The sequence below is a fragment of the Plecotus auritus genome (assembly GCF_963455305.1).
Source record: "Plecotus auritus genome assembly, chromosome: 2".
NCBI lineage: Eukaryota > Metazoa > Chordata > Mammalia > Chiroptera > Vespertilionidae > Plecotus > Plecotus auritus.
Window position 1 is genome coordinate 41,214,393 of NC_137771.1, and position 20,729 is coordinate 41,235,121.

The 20,729-nt window shown below is 39.8% G+C and overlaps 1 protein-coding gene across 3 annotated transcripts in view; it reads right to left on the minus strand.

The window, feature by feature from the left end:
* Positions 1-20,729, minus strand: part of DAB1 (DAB adaptor protein 1) — a 1,124,084-nt gene that overhangs the window by 594,125 nt on the left and 509,230 nt on the right. For all 3 annotated transcript variants that reach the window (XR_013960044.1, XM_080658163.1, XM_080658159.1), the window contains exon 3: positions 9,001-9,074. The gene's annotated coding sequence lies outside the window, so the exon portion shown is untranslated. The remainder of the gene's footprint in view (positions 1-9,000; positions 9,075-20,729) is intronic.

Here is a 20,729-nt window from a genome sequence, read left to right on the forward strand (position 1 = left end):
TGGTGCCTGGGTAGCTGAATCCTGGTAACTTGCATTCACACTCACTCCAGGCATAAGCAAGTTCTACGAACTCTTAATTTGAATCTTATTTTCCTCATCCCTAAAACACAATCATAAGAATTTCCTCTAAGGTTACTAATGGACAAAATTAGCAAACTGAGGACTGAGGGTGAAAATGGGCTGGGTGGGGTGGAGTAAGGTTAGTTATTTGCAGAAGAGCCAGCAGGCTTTACCCAAGATTCTTATTCCCTTACCCAACTTTGACCTAACATCTCGCACTTGACTTTGGTTACAACGTTTATTGGTGTAACTGTCTCCCAGTTTCCTCCTTTGTGGTTTAGTCCAGCCAGCATAATCTCTGTGAGGTACATTTGTCTCTGATCTGTTCAGAGCAGATCTGCTAAAAGTCTGGCTATTTGTATTTAAATCTTCTCTTCTGTCCTCTCATTATTTATCATCCCTCTTTCTGCCCTTCCTTCTTTCCAAGAAATCTTTAGGACGCACCTACTCGACTGTAGGCTCTGAGGCTTAGGAGGATAGTGGTTGGACCACAGATTTCATCTGGACAGGTCTAGGTTCAATTCTTAGTTCAGCATTTAGGAGCTGAAAGAACAATTCCTTCCCCCCTCTCTGATCCTCTTTTTCATTACTGATGAGTGTGGATAGCAATGGCTTTCTTACATGGGTGAGATTTATCATTATTAACATACAGGGGTGCTCAGTGGTTTCTTTTTTAAATTCTCAGAGCTAAACACTATAAATAAAGATGCAGAAAACCAAAATAACAACAAAACCCAAAATAATACAAAACATGAAACAGGATCCTGGCACCAAAGGAGAACACAGAGAGTAAGAGAAAGATGCAGGCAATTATGATACATCATGCTAAGTGATTTACTACAGAACCCCCCTTTTCCCCAAGGATGCAAGTATGTCCACACAGGAGGGTTGCTGGTCTTCACCCATGAGAAGCTCATTCCTAACCCTTAGGTGCCTTGTCCCAAGCGGTGAGGGCCTGAGTTGACCAGATGCCCTAGTGGACCTCACTATGCTTTCTGGTGCCACTCGGAAATAACAAGACCCCCTTCCACCAGTCTCCCTTCTATTCCAGCCCTTTGCTCAGCCTTCCTGGTCTGAACTCATTATACTAGTATATCCACTCCCTCCCTCAAGCCCCAATCTTCCTTATCGACCCTAGGTGTCCCTTGGTTCAAATTCATTTTTCTCCAACACTAAAAATAAGAATCCTTGTGTTACATCTTCATCTGTTGCCTAGAGATGATATTCAGTGCTTCACACACAGGCAGACCTCCTCAGCTGTGCCAATTTAATCCTGTCCTGTGGCTGCATTCATTTGGAATAGGATACCTTTGGCAGGTGAGGTGTTATGAACATCAACGTGTTAAATCTTCAGTAAAGTCATTCTCCTGGGCAGTTTTTTTCCCATTTCATTTTATCCAGGATGCTGTCATAATGTCTACTGATGTCTCTAGACTTTCCCCTGGAGTCCTTGGCAATTCATTAATACATATACCCATCCAACAAATGTGGTGGGGTTTTTGTTGTTGTGTTTTTTTTTGAGGACCTACCATGTGCCAGGCATTGTGCCACAGCACTCATTTGATCCTTGTGATACAGGCAGTGTGTGTGTGTGTGTGTGTGTGTGTGTGTGTGTGTGTACCCATGCACAGCAAGGAGAGGCTATGCCAGCTACTTCTTCAACCTTGGCTGTTATTTAATGATAAATGTATGCAGGAGAGCAGGGTGAGGCTTGGCCACAAATGTGGCTTTCAGCTGTCACTGATATCCTCCATAGCTTCGTCTAGGAGTCATACACCTGCCAATTACAGAGATTTTCCTCTAACCAGGTTTGTGAGCTCCTAATTGGTTGCTTATGTCACACTGAAGAATAGCATGTTTCCAGAGTCACCTTTTCTCCTCACCTTCTTTTACTGGAGAGGACAGAGGGGTTTTCTTTGAATGGACATCTACATTATCCATTTATAACAGTTTCATTTGTATACACTTAATTTCACCAGTGGGTTGTGTCAGTTCTTACAACTCCCTTCATTGTGGCTATAGTTCCTTTTTGTAGTCAGCTCTGTAATAGGATGTTCTGTCATGTTCTACATTTTTGGATATGCTTTTTTGTTAGTTTTAAATTATGGTTCAAGTAAGATAATTTTGAGTCTTCCGTTCATATTTCAGGGTTTTGCCCTGTTTTGGTCATCTCTGTAATATTTTTGGAAGCATTTGATTTATAAAACATTCACACCCATTTTTGAAGGAACAAATATACACTCAATTTCTTTAAATCTTCTTCAGGAAACAACTTTTTAGGCAAAAAGTTATTATGGTAGATCCTGAATAGTATAAGAATTTAGGTTATAACTGTTTCAATATATTTATTTTTACTAAAAAATAAGATTGTGCTATTTGCTTATCTATTATGAATTCTAAAGGTCAACATCTGATCATAACTGGCATTTGCCTACCTAGGTAGGAGCTGATCTGAGACTTGGGAGACAGATTCAAGTACAAAGGACCTCAAACATCTAGAGCTGCTCATGTGTCATTAGACTCACAAAGCCTGAGAGGAGGCAGGCCGGCTATTGGTATACCCATTTTACAGCTGAGGAAACTGAGGCCTTCAGAAGCTAAGTAACACTCCGTGGTAGCAGGACATAAACACAAGTCTTCTGATTCTAACTTCTATGCTTTCCACTCCCTCTCTCTGCGTCACTTTGTAAACATTGGGAATCAAGGTATTGTCTTCAAATGGCACAGGACAGATAAGGAGCTTGGTCTGGGGAAATGGGATGGCTAGAAGGGCCTCTCTAGGATAGCCATGTTTATGAGGTTAATCCTGAAGCTCATAAAGGTGAGAAACTGGACAGGGAAAAACTTCAGTGGGTGAGGGCCACAGCAGTGAGGGTTGTGAGAGGATTTATGGTTGAGAGGGACAGAAGTCCTAAGGAGAAAGTGCAATACATCCTGGGTTGAAAAACAACGCTTTTGGTTTTTTTATTTCTTTTTAACAAAAAGGGGGATGGTAAAAGGGAGGTAGAAAAGGAACAGGCTGCCTTATGAAGTAAAGAGTTCCTCATAATAAGAAGTTTAGGACTGTCGGTTTCAGTCACAGTTCCAGAAGAAAAGCAGAAACAAGCATTAGTGAATTGTGTGTATGTGTGTGTGTGCATGTGTTCACATGTGTACACATAAGTGCATAGACACACATACACACACATAATCTCCTAGTGGTTGGTTTTGTTCCTCTAACAAATAAATGAATACATTATATATGATATAAACATAGTTATATATATATATATATATTTAATCAACATATATGTGTTATTTATTTAATAGAGGGAGCTCATGCAATTGGGGTCACCGGTTAAGCAGTCTAGTAGTGTATTGTCTCACATCTGAGGCTGGAGTGTGAAGTCCACTGGCAGGCGGTTAGTATGGAAAGATGGGTATAAATAGTGGGAGAAATTAGGAGCAGCCTGGAACCCACAAGCATGAGCTGAAACCCCTTGAGAACTGACAGGAGCTGTGGTTTTCACTGCCTCCCAGCTTGCTGATGTGGATGACTGTGGAGCCAGGGTTTTTCCTCAAGGAGCTAAACAAACACATCTGGAGGAGGAGCTGGAGGAGCTGGGGCAGGACCTGGGGGAAGGGAGAGCAGCTGCGGGCCCAGAGCAGCGTCAAGCCAAGGAGGTGAGTCCGCAGATCAGCAACCACATGTGAGCTACAAAGTGGCTGCTGCTTCCCTTTCATCTTCCAAATACCCCAGGAATCTCCCTGTGCCCACCCTAACTAGAAATACGCAAGAGACTGAATCCTGAGTAACGTAAATCAATCTAGCCAAGTGGGCATATTACCAAGCCACCATACCACTTGGGAAGAAACAGCATACGTAAGGGAGGGTTGATTTAGATGCTCGCCAGAGGCCCCGCAGAAGCTCAGGAATCCCAGGGAATCTGGCAGGCCTTTTCATTGTTCAGCTCCCAGGTCATGCTTCAGCCAGGGAGGGCTGCCTGTGCACCCATAGATTCAGCTGCATCCAACCCCTTTGTCTTCAGGAGTTTTCATTTTCTAATACCAGCCAAAGACTGCCAAAGGCTTCCCAGCTTCTCCCTCCCTTGTTGCCAAAGATCAACATACTTGCCTTTTGTGTTTTAAGGCTTTATAATAGCTTGTAGTATTATTATAAGCAACAATTATAGCTAACATTCATCACTGAGAATATATGATGTGTCAGACCCTTTCATATACACTCTCATTAAATTCGTACAGCCATCCTGCATGGAAAGTATTATTGCTATTTTATTTTTACTGATGTGAAAATGGAAGCTTAAAGGAATTATTTGCTCAATGTCAGAAAGCTGTTCTATATTGGAGCAGAGATTCAAATCTAAGACATTCAGCTTTGAAAAGCAACACCATCAGCACCCCAAATAACAGATAAGGGGAATTACCATGTGGTTAAGAACCTTCACAAAGTTCTTATAGTTGAGCTCCCTGGTATTTAGAATCTCCTACTTCCTTCCAACTTGGAGCATATGTGATTCTATCAGAAGAAAGAGGAAAAGTAGGAAGGTGGGTAGAGAGAATCCAAGAAGATAAAAGCAAATGAGGAAACACATACAAGGCACCAAAGGGATGAATTCAAGAAGGAGTAAGAGGTGGGAAGAGCAGCAGGAAAATGTTCCTGTCTTATTTCTATCTCATTCCTCAGATGGGAAAACATGATGATGCCTCACCTAGGATGGCTATAAATGCATACAAGTGAATATAAAGGCAGGTGCATCTGATCAACACAACAAATAAATAGCCAACGGCTCATAATGCAAACTGACGACTTTCAAGCAATTTTAAAAGGTAAGTGAGGAAAACACACCTCAAAAAACCACGAAGGAATGGAAAAAGGGGTTTTAGCGATCATTCAGAATTGGGTGCCTGGGGATGAGCATTCTCAGGACAGGTCAGACCCTAGGGCACTTCAGGGTTCGTTAATGAGAACAGACAGGTGATCCTTCAAGGCTACTTCTAGGAGACAACAGCACAGAGCCTTTGAAAATCACTGGTGTGCAAAACTCTGGCTGCTGAAGAAATGGAACAAGCCAAGTGTATGATTCTCAGACCAGCATCTTCATTGTGTGCTTGGGCAGCTGTGGTTCAGAGCTGTGTGAGCAGCTGTTCTGTGGAATATCCTGCCTCAACCCTTCTCACCCATCACAGAGCTGCTCCTCCTCTGAGGGCCAACTCAGCAGTCCCTTCCCTCTCAGCCCGGTCCCAACACTGCTCTTTGGGGCTTATTTCTGTCTACTTTCTATGATTATTAATTGTGTACCAGTCTGAGCTGTACCCTGCAATTTTACATGATTTCTATTAATGATATTACAAGTGCTTTGGGAACACTCTCCAGCTTGAAGTCACTGCACGAATCCCGCTTCTAAGTGTGTGCCACCCTAAGTACTGAGAAGCCTGGGACTCTTTCCTTTCCAAGGCCTCTCAAAGTTCTCTCTTCTGAATTGACCAACAAAATGAGACCCAAAAGATGGGGCCATGGAACAGACTGACATACCTTGATGTGGGGTTGGCGGGAGGAAAAGAGATAAACTAAAGAACTTATATACTTATATGCATAGCCCATGGGCACTGGCAATAGGGTGATGAAGACCTGGGGGTGGGTGGGTAGGGGCTTGGAAGAGGGGGTGAAGGGTGGGGGACAGGAGATATCTGTAATACTATCAACAATAATATATACACATATATGTATATTTTTAAAAAGTTCTCTCTTCTTCTCTGTGTGGTATGTGAGAACATGGCCCCTTCCCAAGTTCCAACTCCCCCTCCTGTCCTGTGGGAATATAATGAAGTCCATCTCTAAGTGTACTGTGAGACCTTGGGAGCCTGGCCAGCTCCTTGGTCAAGGAATGACCAAAAAGGAACTGTTCTTGAATATGAGCCCGGATTGTAAACAGCTTGTGTTTTGATCTCACACAGCTTGCACCTGGGCACATCCACCCTGCACGCACGATTTATCCCCAGGTTTGCTTTGTTTTCTGTACTCTATATAACCCTGTACTGGAAAGCCTGTGTTAAAGAGACTTCACCAGTCGGCCACTCCGAGTGCGCAAGTAAGTCATAATAAGCTCATGTCTTTTGCAGCCAGTCCTCCAGGTTATTTCTTTGGAATCAGCAATGCAATAATGTTATGCAAAGAGCTGAGGTTCAAGAAGAGCTGAGGCCTTCTTGAACCTCAGCTCTTTGCATAACATTATCTATCCCCACTGATCCTGCCCTAGTTTATTTCATCATCATCTCTTTCTAGGAAAAGACGAATAATCTTCAAACATCTCCACCACCTTCAATGCATGATTTGTCTCCACTTCAAAGGGATAAGATTATTTTCGAATTGGAGAAGTGGCAACTCCTTAGGTCTGCTCCCAGGGGTGAAGACCTAAGACTCCAACTCCCTCCACAGCTATGCTTCATATTCTTTAACTAGAGGCCCGGTGCGTGAAAATTGGCCTGTGCCCTCCTCAGCCTGGCCTGTGCCCTCTCACAGTCTGGGACCCCTCGGGGGATGTCTGACTGATGGCTCAGGCCTGCTACCCGGGGGATCAGGCCTAAGCTGTCAGTCAGACATCCCTCTGGTAGCCTGGGAGCCCTTGGCGGATGTCCACCTGCCTGCTTAGGCCCACTCCCTGGGGGGAGCGGGTCTAAGCCATTAGCCAGACATCCTTAGAGCTGCTGCACTGGCTAGCCATGAGCCAGTTTCTGGCCGAGTGGTGCTTCCCTGTGGAAGTGCAATGACCACCAGGGGGCAGCTCTTACATTGAGCATCTATCCCCTGGTGGTCACTGTGCGTCTTAGCAACCAGTCGTTCCGCCATTAGGGTCAATCTGCATATTACCCTTTTATTATATAGGATTATTTTACAAACCATGAGAAATATCTCCCCAAAGCAGTCCTCAGGGCAGTATTTGTTGATCCTTCCTTGGTTTGTTGATCGACTCTTCCTAAGTGAACCAAGCCAGGAGAAGAGTACACAGCCCCTTAAGTTTGACCCAGGTAGAAACACAGGCCACTGAGCAGCGTCAATGTTTAAAAACCAAGATTTTCAGAACAGAACATACCAATACATGACATGGCCACCATACGCCTGTATCATACCTCCACCCTTCAAAGCTCTTCTGGAGCATGGATCTTAACAATCACAGAAGATACATACAATCGTCCCACTTTGTAAATAATGCACCAGTTGCTCCAAGCACTATGGTGGCTTGTGGAAGGTCTCACAGCTGGTTAGTGGCTGAGCTCAGAACAAAACCTTTAGTTCCTCAGTCTTGGTAAGGCACACATGTGAGAGAGCTTTTTACTACATTACTCTAGCTGCTCACCGATTTTAAACTTCTAACTCATCACATATCTATATATTTTCCACCTCTGTCTATAGGCAGAATGCATTAGAGAGATTTATTAGACAAGTAATCTCGAAAAGATGACTGTTTTCAGAAGCTACTGCTCCCCAGTCCTCCTTAGGTAGAAAACCTTAATTTGTCTTTCCAAATTCACTCCACCACAGAGAATAGCTTTGTGGATGTAAAAGCAATAATAAAAGACCAAACTCAGTCTAGCTGCACACAATACACCTCTTGTCTCCATTGTGGTAAATGACCAGCTTCCCCTACGTCCCGCAGTTACTTACACGCCTGGTGAGCTCTTACAGGGGAGCGTGCTTCTCCCCAGCCCCATTTCTCATTTAACTCTACTCATTAGAGGAGGCTGGGGCACAAGCCAGGTTAACATGTCAATAAGTCACCAAGCACAGGCAAAAATTGACAGCCAAGGAATCCCAGCTCCCAACCTTCTCCCATACAGAAACCACAGAAAACAGGTTCTCAGCCTCCTCCTCAGGTCACTGAAATAAGTAGTGACATTTGAGTCCCTCAGAGTAATTAATTTCCTCTGTGTCCAATAGAGCCTCATATTTTTAATGAATTTTACAAGTCTCAGATCCTGCAGCCTCCCAGCTCCCTCTCCAACCCCGTTGTTCCCCAAGGTCCCATAACAAATAGCTCCCACTCATATTTGCCTTGCAAACTCACATAAACTGGAGATGATAAATACATTAGCTGGGCTTTTTAACGGACCATTGTTTAATTTTCTATGCTTGTCTGGCTGGGGAAGAGATAAATATTACCTTGTGGAGAATAAGATTTCTATTCCTTTTAAGGGGGTTGGTGGTAAAATATGGCCGGGAAGCGGCACTCTGTCCCTCCTAATAGTCAGTGCTGCTAATTAAAAGTGTTGGAAGGGACATCCATCCCCCAGCTTGTGATTCATTCAGCATTATCCCTGGCAAACTAGGAATAGATATTGGAATGAATGCTTCTAATTTGTCAAAAGAAGAGGCGTTTTCAATTGTGTCTTCCCGGCTCCCCGGATGAAGTACATAATTCAGTGTTGCCATTATTTAAAAGTTTCGGACCTCAAAATAATAGCACCTGCTCCTTAAGCTCATAAATCTCCCAGTCTGTATCCCATGTAAACATTCATCTTACACATGATTTGACTTCAGTTTCCACTACGGAAGGTGGTTCCTTCTGGTAAATATATTGAAACAGGGGCATCTGAAGAAAGAATGCTAGCACAGTTGTGTTTAAAATCAAACCAATCTGAAACAGCCTAATAGGTGAGGCTGAGATCCAGGCAGGGAAATGTAAGACTCTGAATGACATTTACTAGGTACTTAAAGAAAAGAAGAAAGAGAATCAATATTCTCTTCCTCCAGCCACAAACATGGAATAGGCCAGAGAAAAGCCACCGCAAGCTCCAGCTCCCGAAGTCTCCATGACCCCACCCCAGGGTGTTTTAGGGAGGAACACAAAGCACGAAAGCCATCACTTGGAGAGGACCCGAGACATGAGAGAGCAAATTCCCCAGAGAGGAAGCTTCTGCTCACACCAGCAAGCCCCGCTTTACCTTTGAGTTGTGCAACAGAGCCCCTCAGTCAGGAAGAGTTGGAGTCAGGGTTCACCACCATGTCTTGCAGAAGGCTAAAATCAAACAAAAATACAGCCTTAAACAAAAAGTAAACATTCACGATGTAATATGTTTATTTTTCTTCTCTCTCTTTCATTCAAGAAACATTTACTAAGTTGCTACCATACACCAGGTAATGGAAATACAGAGATGGATAAAACAAAATACCATCACCACCAACAACAAAAAAGACAACAAATGCAGCCTATTGTAATTACTGGGCAAGAAGTGGGGCAACACGCCTCTTAGGTAGGAGGGATCAGGATGTGTGTGTGTGTGTGTGTGTGTGTGTGTGTGTGTGTGTGTATGAGTGTTTCTTCCTGAGACGTGTGTGTGTGTGTGTGTGTGTGTGTACGCTCACGCACTCAAATACACAGAAGCAGGGGAAAATTTGGAAAGAACATTCCCATATTTGTAATTTGACTCTATAAAGGCTTGAGCTCTTGCCATAAAGAAGAGGGCACCATAGAAAATGTCAAGAGCCTAAAAAGTGATCATCCCCTTTAACCTGTAATTCACCTTTGTGATTCCTTCCCAAGGAAGCAACCACAATGGCAGGCCAATACTGATGCGCAGAGATGCTCATCACACTGTGACGTGTCAGAGGGAAACAAGCACCAGAGGAATGATGGAGGGAATGCTGGTATGTCTACAGACTCATCTTACGCAAACTAATTTAACTATTATTCAGAATGTGGGAAAATATGTATAATAATATTGTTTATAAGATTTGAGCTCATTCTTATAAAAGTTGGTCTTAAGAAATATGCCAAAAGGGTGGTTATCTCTTCGTAGCATGATTGTAGGTCATTTTTCTCTTGTTTCTTTATGCTTTCCATATTTTCTATAAAGACCATGTCTTATTTTTCTAGACAGAAAGCACACATACAAACAGTAGTTTCAGCTGCATCATTATCAGTTCTATCCTACTTTCCCTGAACCCCTCTATTTAATTGGGAACCCCATGGCCATCCTCCTAAGCAATAATTCCACTCAGAAGGTAACATTGCATTGAAATGATCCATTTCCATCTCTGCCTCCCTCTGGCTTAGAGCTCTACTGAGGAAGTTATCACACCTTTTTAACCATTGGTTCTGTGAACCTAACCCATAGATGAGCTCACAGTGGTCACTCAGTCAATGTTTGCTGCATAAAAGAAGGAATGAGTGAGTGAATAAATGAATAAAAGCCTTAAATGAAGCTGTCACGACAAAAATTACATTAAGAAAACTGTTCATTCAAAATAATCAGTGACAATAAAAGTTAAGTTCCATTTGGATTCACAGAAGATAGATGGCAAGCAGAGAGCAAGCAATTTTTCAGGAAAGACAGTGGAACCTAGAAAAAGCCTATGTTTTTAGAAAAAAAAGCTTAACATAATGGAATCTCATAGCCTACTGATCTTCCAATGTATTCCAAAACCAAGAATCTGTTTAAGGCAGAAATATTTATCGAGTACAATATTCCATTACAGCAACTCTGTTATTTTACATGTTTGAAGTTACATATACATAAACTAAGTGGTAGATACTTGTTATTATTTTTAATCAGCCATGGCTGGTTGATTTCCTGCTCAAAAAAAAAAAAAAAAAAGCTACCGGATAGATTATTGTAATGTTTTATAAAAATTCAATTTAGTTTATTCATAAAACAAGGGAAATATCACCCGGATAATTTGCTGTTATGTTCCTCTGGAGGCAGACATGATTTGAATCCCACCTCTGTTTCTTAAGATCTGGGTAATCGTGGGCAAGTTATTTTACCTCTCTAAGGCTCAGTTTTTCTATGTATAAAATGGGATAAAAATAACACCAACCTGATATGGTTATTGTACAAAACAAATAAAATCAGAGAAAGCATGGCTGTCTAACCAGACTTCAAGCTCATGTCTGTTTACATCCACACCGGGAATTCGGAAACGTGCATAGGTCTTCCTTTTTGTGATGTGCCATGAGATGTGTTAAGCACTGCACAAATGTCTCATTTCATCCTCATATTATCTGTTACGAGGGAGTACTATTTTTCTACTTTATAGAATAAATTTTTCTGTAATATGAATAGTAATGTACCCACTTTCATTTCTGATTTTAGTTATTTGAGTCTCTTCTCTTTTTTCCTCAGCCAATCTAGCTAAAGGTTTATAAATTTTTTTGGTTGTTTTGAAGAACCAACTCTTGGTTTTGTTGATTTTTCTCTGTTGTTTTTCTATTCTGTATTCTGTATTCTGTCTTCTTTTGGCACTTTAAAAATGAGGCAATGGATGCCCAATTTAAAAACATTTACTAAGTGTCTGAGTCAAAATTCAAACCTAGAATGTCTGGCTTCACATCCCAGTCTTATCAATAGTTATGAAGAGAAGGCACTGAGTCTACAATTCTGCATCCAGTCTTTGACTCACAACAAAATTCAGCTTACAATTTTGTTATTTCACACCTACTGTTATTTGATATGCTATGGCTTGAACTTATTCCCTCACAGTCACACTTACGTAGCCTCCTATTTCTTTTCTTATTAAATATTTCAAGCATGAAGTTGAGTATAGACATAATTATAACAAAAACCTATATATCGCTATCCTGCCTGCTCACATATGACCATCTGCCATATTTGCTGCTGACTATTCCTTAAAAATTATTATTGATAAAAGCAAAATCTCCCATGCATTCTTTCCTAATTCTACAAAGACAACTCTTCTCCTAAATTTTCATGCATGTATTTCTGCTTCTAATGCATGTTGGCATCTATAAACGATATATATCACTGTTTTGCATCCATCTCAAGCCTGCTTATCTTGTTAAATACAGTTTTTGCCACTTTAAAGTTTTTGCCACTTTGATAGAATTAGCTTTAATTGTTTCATTTTAGCATTTAGATAGTATCTTATCATATGTTTATATTCTCACTTAATCATCCATACTGATGGACATTTGAGCTATTTCCAAATTGTGCTAATACAAATAATACTGCAATAGACATTGTTAGACTTCTTGGGCACGTGCGTGTGTATGTGAGATTTCTTTGCGGACTTTCTGGGTCACACCATGCTCTCCTCTAATTATAGTAAGCTTAAAAATTATTTTAATATTTTTATATTATTATCTTAGGTTTTTTCTGCAATTTGCTTTTTAATATACCCATTTTTCTATTTAATTGTTACAGGAGAGAGAGTGTACATACTAAACAAACAAAGTAAAATATCTAGTATGTCAGATGGTCATCTGTGCCATAGAAAAGCCAGAGGAAGAGACAGGGCATGAAAGGTGCTGGGGTAGGAGTTCAAATTTAAAAGTTAGTTAGGAAAGACCTTACCAGGAAGGTGACATTTAGCAAAGTCCTAAAATCTGTGTGGGCACAAACCATGGGAAGAAACAACAAAATGATACAATGATAGTATTTGATCAATATATGTGGTGGTACACAGGGATTTGTTATAATTACGTTCTATGCTAATTTGCTCACTTAGGATACAGCCCTTTTGTAATTATGTATGTTGTGACTATTTTCCTAGTCCAAAACTTGTCTTTTTACTTTGTTTATAGTGACATATAAACTCTTTAAATTTTAATGTAATAATTAGCATTTACCTTTAAAGTGTTTTTTTTTGTTTTGTTTTATTACATCAATCCTTTCTTACCCCTAGATCATAAAAACATTATCCAATAGTTACTTCTAAAGTTTTTAATGTTATTCTGTTTGCATTTAATCCACTTGTAATTGATATTCTTTATATTATGTGAGGTCAGAACTCAATAGATTTTCTGTATAGATACTGTCTGAGTACCATTTATCTTAGTTCATGATTTTTGCATTAATTTGTAATAACATATCTATCATATACAAAGTTTCCAGTCAGTATAGTCTGTTTTGGGGTTCTAGATTTTATTCCATTGGTCTAGTTTTCTGAGACAATTTATTTCCTTGTGAAAATACCCATACTACCTTAATTACTAAATTTTATCCTAAATTTTCACAGGACCTATCCATCTGTCAATTCATCTGTAGATACACCTGTTGATCAACTGATTGATGACTGATCCATTTAACCATATATTGATCCATTCATCATTAATATTCATAAATATTTGTTGAGACATTAATGTTCAAAACACAGGTTTGGTCACTGGGATTTAATAGTAAACTAAACAGAGTCCTGCCCTCATGAAGCATCCACTCCAGGGGATGGAGACACACACGAATGAGTGATTAAATCTAGAGTATGTCAGATGGAGATAAATAGCATGAACAAATGAGGACCATAGAAGGTAAGGATAGGAATTGGGATCAGGAGTCCCAATTCTGGCCCCAGCACTGTATCATCACCAACACACGAGGGCTTCCTGTGTCCCCATGAGATCTGCCATATGCACACAGCAGCTACATGTTAGGGTTACCACATTCACATATCCCCCCAAACTCTATGGCCATTTGGATGGGGGTAGCAGAGTCGGTATGTATACTCTTTATATCTAGGATCAACACATTAGGGTTTGCTAATTTGCATACATCCAATCAAAGCAAAGGTGTGGGCAGAAACTCCCTTAGGGGAGCCAATCACAGGGAAGAAGTTCTTCCTACGGAGTGTGAGGACCCTGAGCTTTCACAGTTCCCACTGCAGGACCTGCTGACCCTCCCCTCTCCTAATGCTCCAGGCAGTGTCTGGCTAAGGGTTTGGAGCTTGTTCTAGCAAGAATCCTCCTGCTAGATCCAATCCACAGAGTCAGTTTAGCAGCAACCAAAGCAGTGGCAGCATCCATACCCACAAGGCAACAAGGAGGCCAGCAGAGGTGCCAACTAGAAGTTTGGGTACTGTGACCTTTTACCTCTATGAATATGTCTGAGTGTGTGTTGGTGTGTGTTAATAAGAATAAGGATTTAGTCAAGAGAGGCTAAGTACTTTTATGTTGGATAATTCTTTGCTATATTGAATAATTTTATAATACATATAAATAATTGGAAAGGGTTATTTTATTTATTATATCAGAGACGACAGATAAAGATAATATAGTTCATATGTCTTAGACCCCCCTCCCCAGTACCTTTGACAGACTGATTCACCTATTCATTTTTCTATCCATTCATCCATCCATCCAACAATCCATTCTTTCATTCAATAAATTTTGTATCCCTATTACACAATGGTGCTCACAGTCAAACAGGGACAGACAAGTAAACAATGACAACTGATTGTAAATGATTCTAAGTACTGGCTATTAAGAAAACACAGGGGCTGCCTTGAAGAAAAGTCCATGTACTCCACTTCAAAGCCAGTTAAAAGAAAAAAAGCAACTTTGGCACCATTGCCCTACCTATTCCAATTACTCTGGGTCTTCTAGCATCTTTCCCTCCTTTGTTCCTGAGCCTGGCAATGTTCCTGTGTCTACTGTTTTTATATCAATCTCCCTGTCTTGTTCCCTGCTTTGCTCTTGGTCTTGATGGACTATGGGCCTCATCAGCTGTGGCTTTCAGCACTTCTACACACATGCCTTTTCTCCATTCTCTGGGAAGTGTCATTTTGGGCACTTCAGGTAATGCACTGGCCCAATTCTGTTCTCTGGGAGCCCCATGCCCAACCCTTTAAGCCAGATGAAGCAGCCTGTTTTTTGAATAAATTTTGAGAGGCTCCTAGGTAAAAGTTCCTTTGTCCTATAACCCAACACTTCCAGATGCCCCCTGGAGGCACAGCTACCCAGCCCAGGGCTGCCTGCCATGGTGTCTGATGGTTGAAATTAAGGGCAGTGGGGCAGAAGGCAGATCTGCTGACACCACAGTTCGACAAGCTTACACTGAGGCTGTAAAACATACTTGTGGAGCACACCAGTAAACTGTCCCACTAGTTAGTTTATTATTTCATCTGAGAGATCAAATGCATAAATAAAATTAATAAACCCTGCAAAATAAGTGCGTAACTGGAAATAAAAGTATTTCTCAGGTCATTGCCTTAAACACAGACATTTCCATGCTAGAATAATATTAACACAAGAAAGGCAAATGGTGCTGTCTTGCAAGATGGAGCATACCAGCAACAGCTGGGGGCTGGGGAAGCGGGGGTGCAGAGTCTTGGGATGAGCCAGAAAACATGGATAGTGTTCTCTCCTCTGTCATTACTTTCAGTGTGACCTTGAATAAGTCGATTTTCTCCCTGGCCCCCACCAATGGGCTCATTTACTTGTGAGTAAAATAAGGGGGTTGGGCGATTTCTGAGGTTTATTCCAGCTAGGACATTTCATGATTCTGGGAATCAAATGAAAACCAAAATCTGGTTATCATGAGCTTAGTCAACAAATAATGCATTATGAAAATCAATGAGATCTGAGAATCCATTGTAATATTCCAGTATGGAATTAAAAAGTTGGAGAAATCTTAGAAAACATCTAACCTATCATTCACTTATACATGAAGGGAAGAAAAGAGGACAGACCTTGCATTCATCAAGGGCCAATTATACATCAAGAACTATGCTAACATTCACATATCAACTTCAAGAAACATAAGCTCAGAGAACAAATGAAACGTGGCCAAGAGAACAGCAAAACTGGGTATCCTGCTCCACAGAGAACAGCAAAGAGAACAGCAAAACTGGGTATCCTGCTCCCTAGACAAGGCTTTTCCACAAAATGTGTCTGATTGTCCAGTGTCCCATTGGGATTTCAGGCCGAGTTGCTCACTGCTGAGCATCTCACAGGTCTCTTGAGAGATATCATGGGTAGTGGCTCCCTGTGCTGGCCCTGGTGTACATCATTCACACAAGTGCCAATGGCGAAAGGAATAGTGCAGTAGAGATGGGGAGCCCAGCCAGGGAAAGTGGGAGGCACTGTGGTTTAGGGAAAGGACAAGAGCTTTGGAGCCAAATAAAGCTGCAGTCAGATGTTGACTCTCTCTTTATAACCTTGGCCCTGGTATTGAACCCCACAGAGCCCTGGTTTCCTTAACTACAAAATGAGGATAATTTTGATCTTGCATTGACTTTTCTGACCATCTACCACCTGCCTTCACACCACTTACAGTGAACCCTTCTCTAGAATTATCCCCAGAGAGAAAATGCTGCAACATTACAGTAATAATGATTTCACCCAAAGGGTCTTAAAACCTGTTTTGTGCAGCCCCTGCTTTGTCTCTAACTCACTAGGACACAGTGCAGTGGGCTTCTGGTGGAGGGAAGTAACGAAAGCAAAGGTCCTGGTGAGTTTCAGTCTCAAGAATGGAAGGAAGGATGGGACTTAAGGGTGACTGTAATAATGAAATACACAGAAATTGGGAGAAGATTTAGTATCTTGACTAGGGAGTCGGAGAGATTTCTGGCTTCTCAGAGGTTTTTTGTTGTTGTTGTTTGTTTGTTTTTGTTTGTCTGTGTTTTAATTAAAGAGATATCAGCTCCCCCAGTTTTTTGAGTCAAAGTGAAACAGATCTATTAGCCCAAAAAGCTCTGTTTAGAAATTGTTGCATCACTCATTCATTTGGTACACAGACATGCAAGGCAATGATACAACTGCTCTTTATTTAGAATCATGTTTGAAGGATTCTGGAAGCACAGTGAAAGGAGCATGTAAAGTCAAGTGGTAGATCTGGGATAGAGATGGCTTCACAAGGGAGCGAGTGACTCTCGAGCTGTACTGGTGATTTATTTAGGCTGTTAGAGATGAAAGAGACCAGTGCAGTCCAGATGGCAGAGGGAATGGTGCAGTCACGATGGAGAGACCAACTCAGGGAGATTGCACTCAGGGGTCAAAGGGTTTGGTATGTGTACAAATAATCCATGGGAAATGCAAGGCTGGGGAAAATCCTTTGCTATTTACCAGTATTCCTGACCAATATAGTGAAATTCCAAATTCTTTCTGTTTTCCCCCGCCAATGGTTTAACATCACTTTGCAAATGGAATCACCATATTGATACTGAAGGGAGCCAATCATATTGATACTGAATTCAATTGTCCTAAGAATTTGAAAAAACAATAGCATTATATCTCATGGTGTATACATAGATGCTCAGAGATAAAAAGGGACTTGTCCAAAGTCACACATTAGTAAGAGGTAAAGATGGGATTCAAAGAACTTCAGACTTCAGATCAACTTTTTATACTAAACATCAATAATCTGGACATTTATGACTCATATTTTTTAGACTTCCTGTATTATACAATACCCTACTTTGTTAATTACATATTTTAAATTATTTATAGTAATGAGAGTTGAATAGCTTTCTCTCCCAATATTTTCTATCATATGGTTTTAAGAAAAACTCCACAATGCCTCATTCAATGTTGAATAAAAGGCATATTAAGACATATCTCAGGCTATATAAGCAACCACTGCTGGGTTAATTTATATTACTTTGTAGTATTCATGTGATTAATCTTCATTAATATAAACTTCTTCTTTGTTGAGGGTGCTATGTACAATTTTCAAATGGCTAATTAAAATAAATAAGAGCAGCATGAGATCAAAGGCGGTAACCAGAACTTGAGTTCAATTCTCAAAGGTCAGTTTTTAATATAAATGTAAATGCAAATGTTAGCTGATAAGATAAAGTGGGGGTAGAAGAGAAATCCATGCTGAAGTCTTAGTGCCCATAGGAGGCAACATGGGGTAGTGAGAAGTGCACACCTTTGGAGTAAAACAACTTAGAATTAGAACAAGCCTTCAACCATCTGAAGTTCAGTTTCCTCTTTCATAAAATGAGGCTGCTCTGGGATTAAATGAAAGAACATATGTCAGCAAGGGCTTGATTCATGTAAGCCTTACATCTGTTATTAGTCCCCTGAGCCACAGCCTCCACACCTGTAGTTGATCTGAAAAATATAGCTTTGTGGGAGCAAGACAAGTTGATGAAGACAAAGCAAAGAGTTGATTTTTTTAACTAAATTTTTGGTCATATATTAGGAAAGAAGCCATATGTATGCATTCAAGTAACTCTAAGACTTATAAATTGTGTGCTATTTGCCCTGGAAATTTGGGCTCCTGCCACATTGTAGAAATACTTATCCTTCTTTTCCAACACATGCACTACCGGGTAAATTGCTCCTTTGAAATTATTTCAAGTAGTAATGTAAACATTTATAATGTTAAGCCAAAATAAATCCCATGCCATAAGTTAATACACAGGTTTGAAGGGCAATTTGGGCAATATAATAAAAGTCTTAAAATTTGGTTAAACCCATGATCCACCTTTAGAAATTCACTGTAAATAATTATCAATATGTTCAATGTTTCAGTCATAAAGATGTCTATATATCTTTATAACAGTGAAATATTAGGAACAGAGATTCAATAATGATGGCCTGGATAAATAAATTTTATCTATTCATATTATGAATCCATTAAATGGATAATAAAAAATATTTCATGTCATTAAAATGAATTCTTAACATTCTAAGTTAAAAAAGGGGGACAGTAAAATGTATGATATGACTACTTTTGTAAAATTACTTCAGTATATAAGAAAAAGATGAAAGAAAATGCCCCAAATGTTATGAATAATTATCATGTATAGGGGAGAATTTTATTTTCTTTTTCTCACTTATTTGTATTTCCTAAAATTTCTACCATAACTTACTTTTTATTTTAGAAGCTATGGACCCTCTCAAATTTACATTAAAATCCATGCCATAAACAACTTGAAAACAACACTCTGGAAAATAATATTTGTATAGAGATATTTAACAAATGCAATATGTTTATGTTATAAAAGTTAAGCAAATTTACAGGAAGACTATTTTAAAACCCTAACAGATAAATGAAGAAAGGACATGAATAAAATTACTAATATAATGAATGAATATATATGTGAAAATATTTAAGCTTAGAAGCAATCAGATACATGTAAATAAATAAAATTTGGTGATTTTAAAAAAAAATGTATGAAGTTAGCATAATCTAAATAAAAAGAGACAACCACTTAATAATCAGTGGTAGTAGGAAAAGAAATAGATTTTTGCATACATCATAAGTAGAAGTTTAAAATGGTGCAATACCTTTGTAAAATACATGAGCAATGTTTATCAGCTTTCTTCAATATTTGTAAATTTTGACTAAATGAGTGAATCTACTTTGGAAATTTGGGAATTATTTTACTTTTTGGAGTGATTTAGAAATCACTCTAAATACAGAATCTATATTATGAACAAAAATGGTCAGCTAGCATTATTTATGACAGGATAATTGGAAATAAGTGCCTATCTGTAGGAGAGATAGTGACATTTTCTTTACAGAACAGGATATAGCTATTAAAGCAATAGTTAAGAATGCTACATAGTAAAATGAAATGTGTATGATATTTTAAGTAAAAAAACATGACTCACAACAAATTTATGTGTACACTTCAACACACACACACATACATGCTCACTCACTCATGTACAGAAATACAACCTGTAAGGAAATACATCAAGAATTTTTGAAGGTGTTATCTTTGGGTTGTAGATTTCAGTTTTTCCTTCTGTCTGTTTTCTTTTTCTTTGTGTGTGTATGTGTGTGTGTGTGTGTGTGTGTGAAAGACAGAGAGAGAGGGAGAGAGAGAGAGAGAGAGACAGAGAGAGAGAGGGAGAGAGATCCTTGATAGAGTTTGGGTTAATTTTATAATTTGGAAAAACCTCTCTATGAAATAAAAATAGAATCATTTTTTTGTCTTCTTGAGCTCCTAGGAAAGTTTAGAGGGGCTAGCCTGTTGAACTCTCTAAGTTAAGAAAGTTTCTAGAGGAAAAGGAAAGCAATAGAAGTTTAAGGTAGTTTGCAATCAATTTAAAGTCTGGTAGGTATATTAAATCAATTTTATGGGAAGCATATTAAGCTGAAGAGAACCATGAAAGGAAGTAGGAAGATGAATGGTATTTCTTTATCTTTTAAATGTGTGCTTAGGGAACAAAAGGAGGAGGGTGACCATAATGTACAAAAAAGGAATTAAAATAGAATATCAAAGCAGGCAGGCACAATATAATGCATCACTGTTCTTCCCTCAGCTAGTCTAGATTTGTAAAATAAGTTGGGGCCATGTGTGAGGCCAACAAAGTTGGAACTGGCTAATGAGCTTCTTAAGAAAAAGCTTTGGCTTGAATGCTTGTTGACTGGATAACAGAACTGGGAGAGAGATGCAGGCTGATCTGCGCCCTCATCCCACTTGTCACTATGTCATTGCCAGCCTCCGTGGGACTCAGTTTCCTGATCTATGCAATGTGTTCATTCATTCATTAAACATGTACTGAGTGCTCCGTACTGTGCTGGGCAGCAGGATTCAACTTAAACAAGATAGACCATGGGGCCTTTTCTGTCTTAGATGTGAGTCAGGGAGACCCCACTGCAGAGGAGTGTAAGTGGGTGCTGCAATAAGACCTCATGGTTACAATCCCAGTTCTAGCCTGGAAGCTCCTACCTAAAACACTGTCATCACTTGGCTTCTGGATTTGCACTTTCTCCTGTTACCCCCTCTTCATGCTGCTTTTCTGACCTTTCCTGTGATCTGTATTCCCAATGTTAGTGTTCCAGAGGCTCCTTGCCCGGCCTCTTTTCATCTCTAACTACACTTGCCCTTTAGGTTTTTAACACCAGTCTTGTGATCATAAATACCATTTTATATCATGATAATTTCTGGGTTTAGATCTCCAGCCTGATATATCACTTTAACTTCAGACTCAACACTCCATTCATTTAATAGTTATCTTCAAGGTTAAATGTCCAAG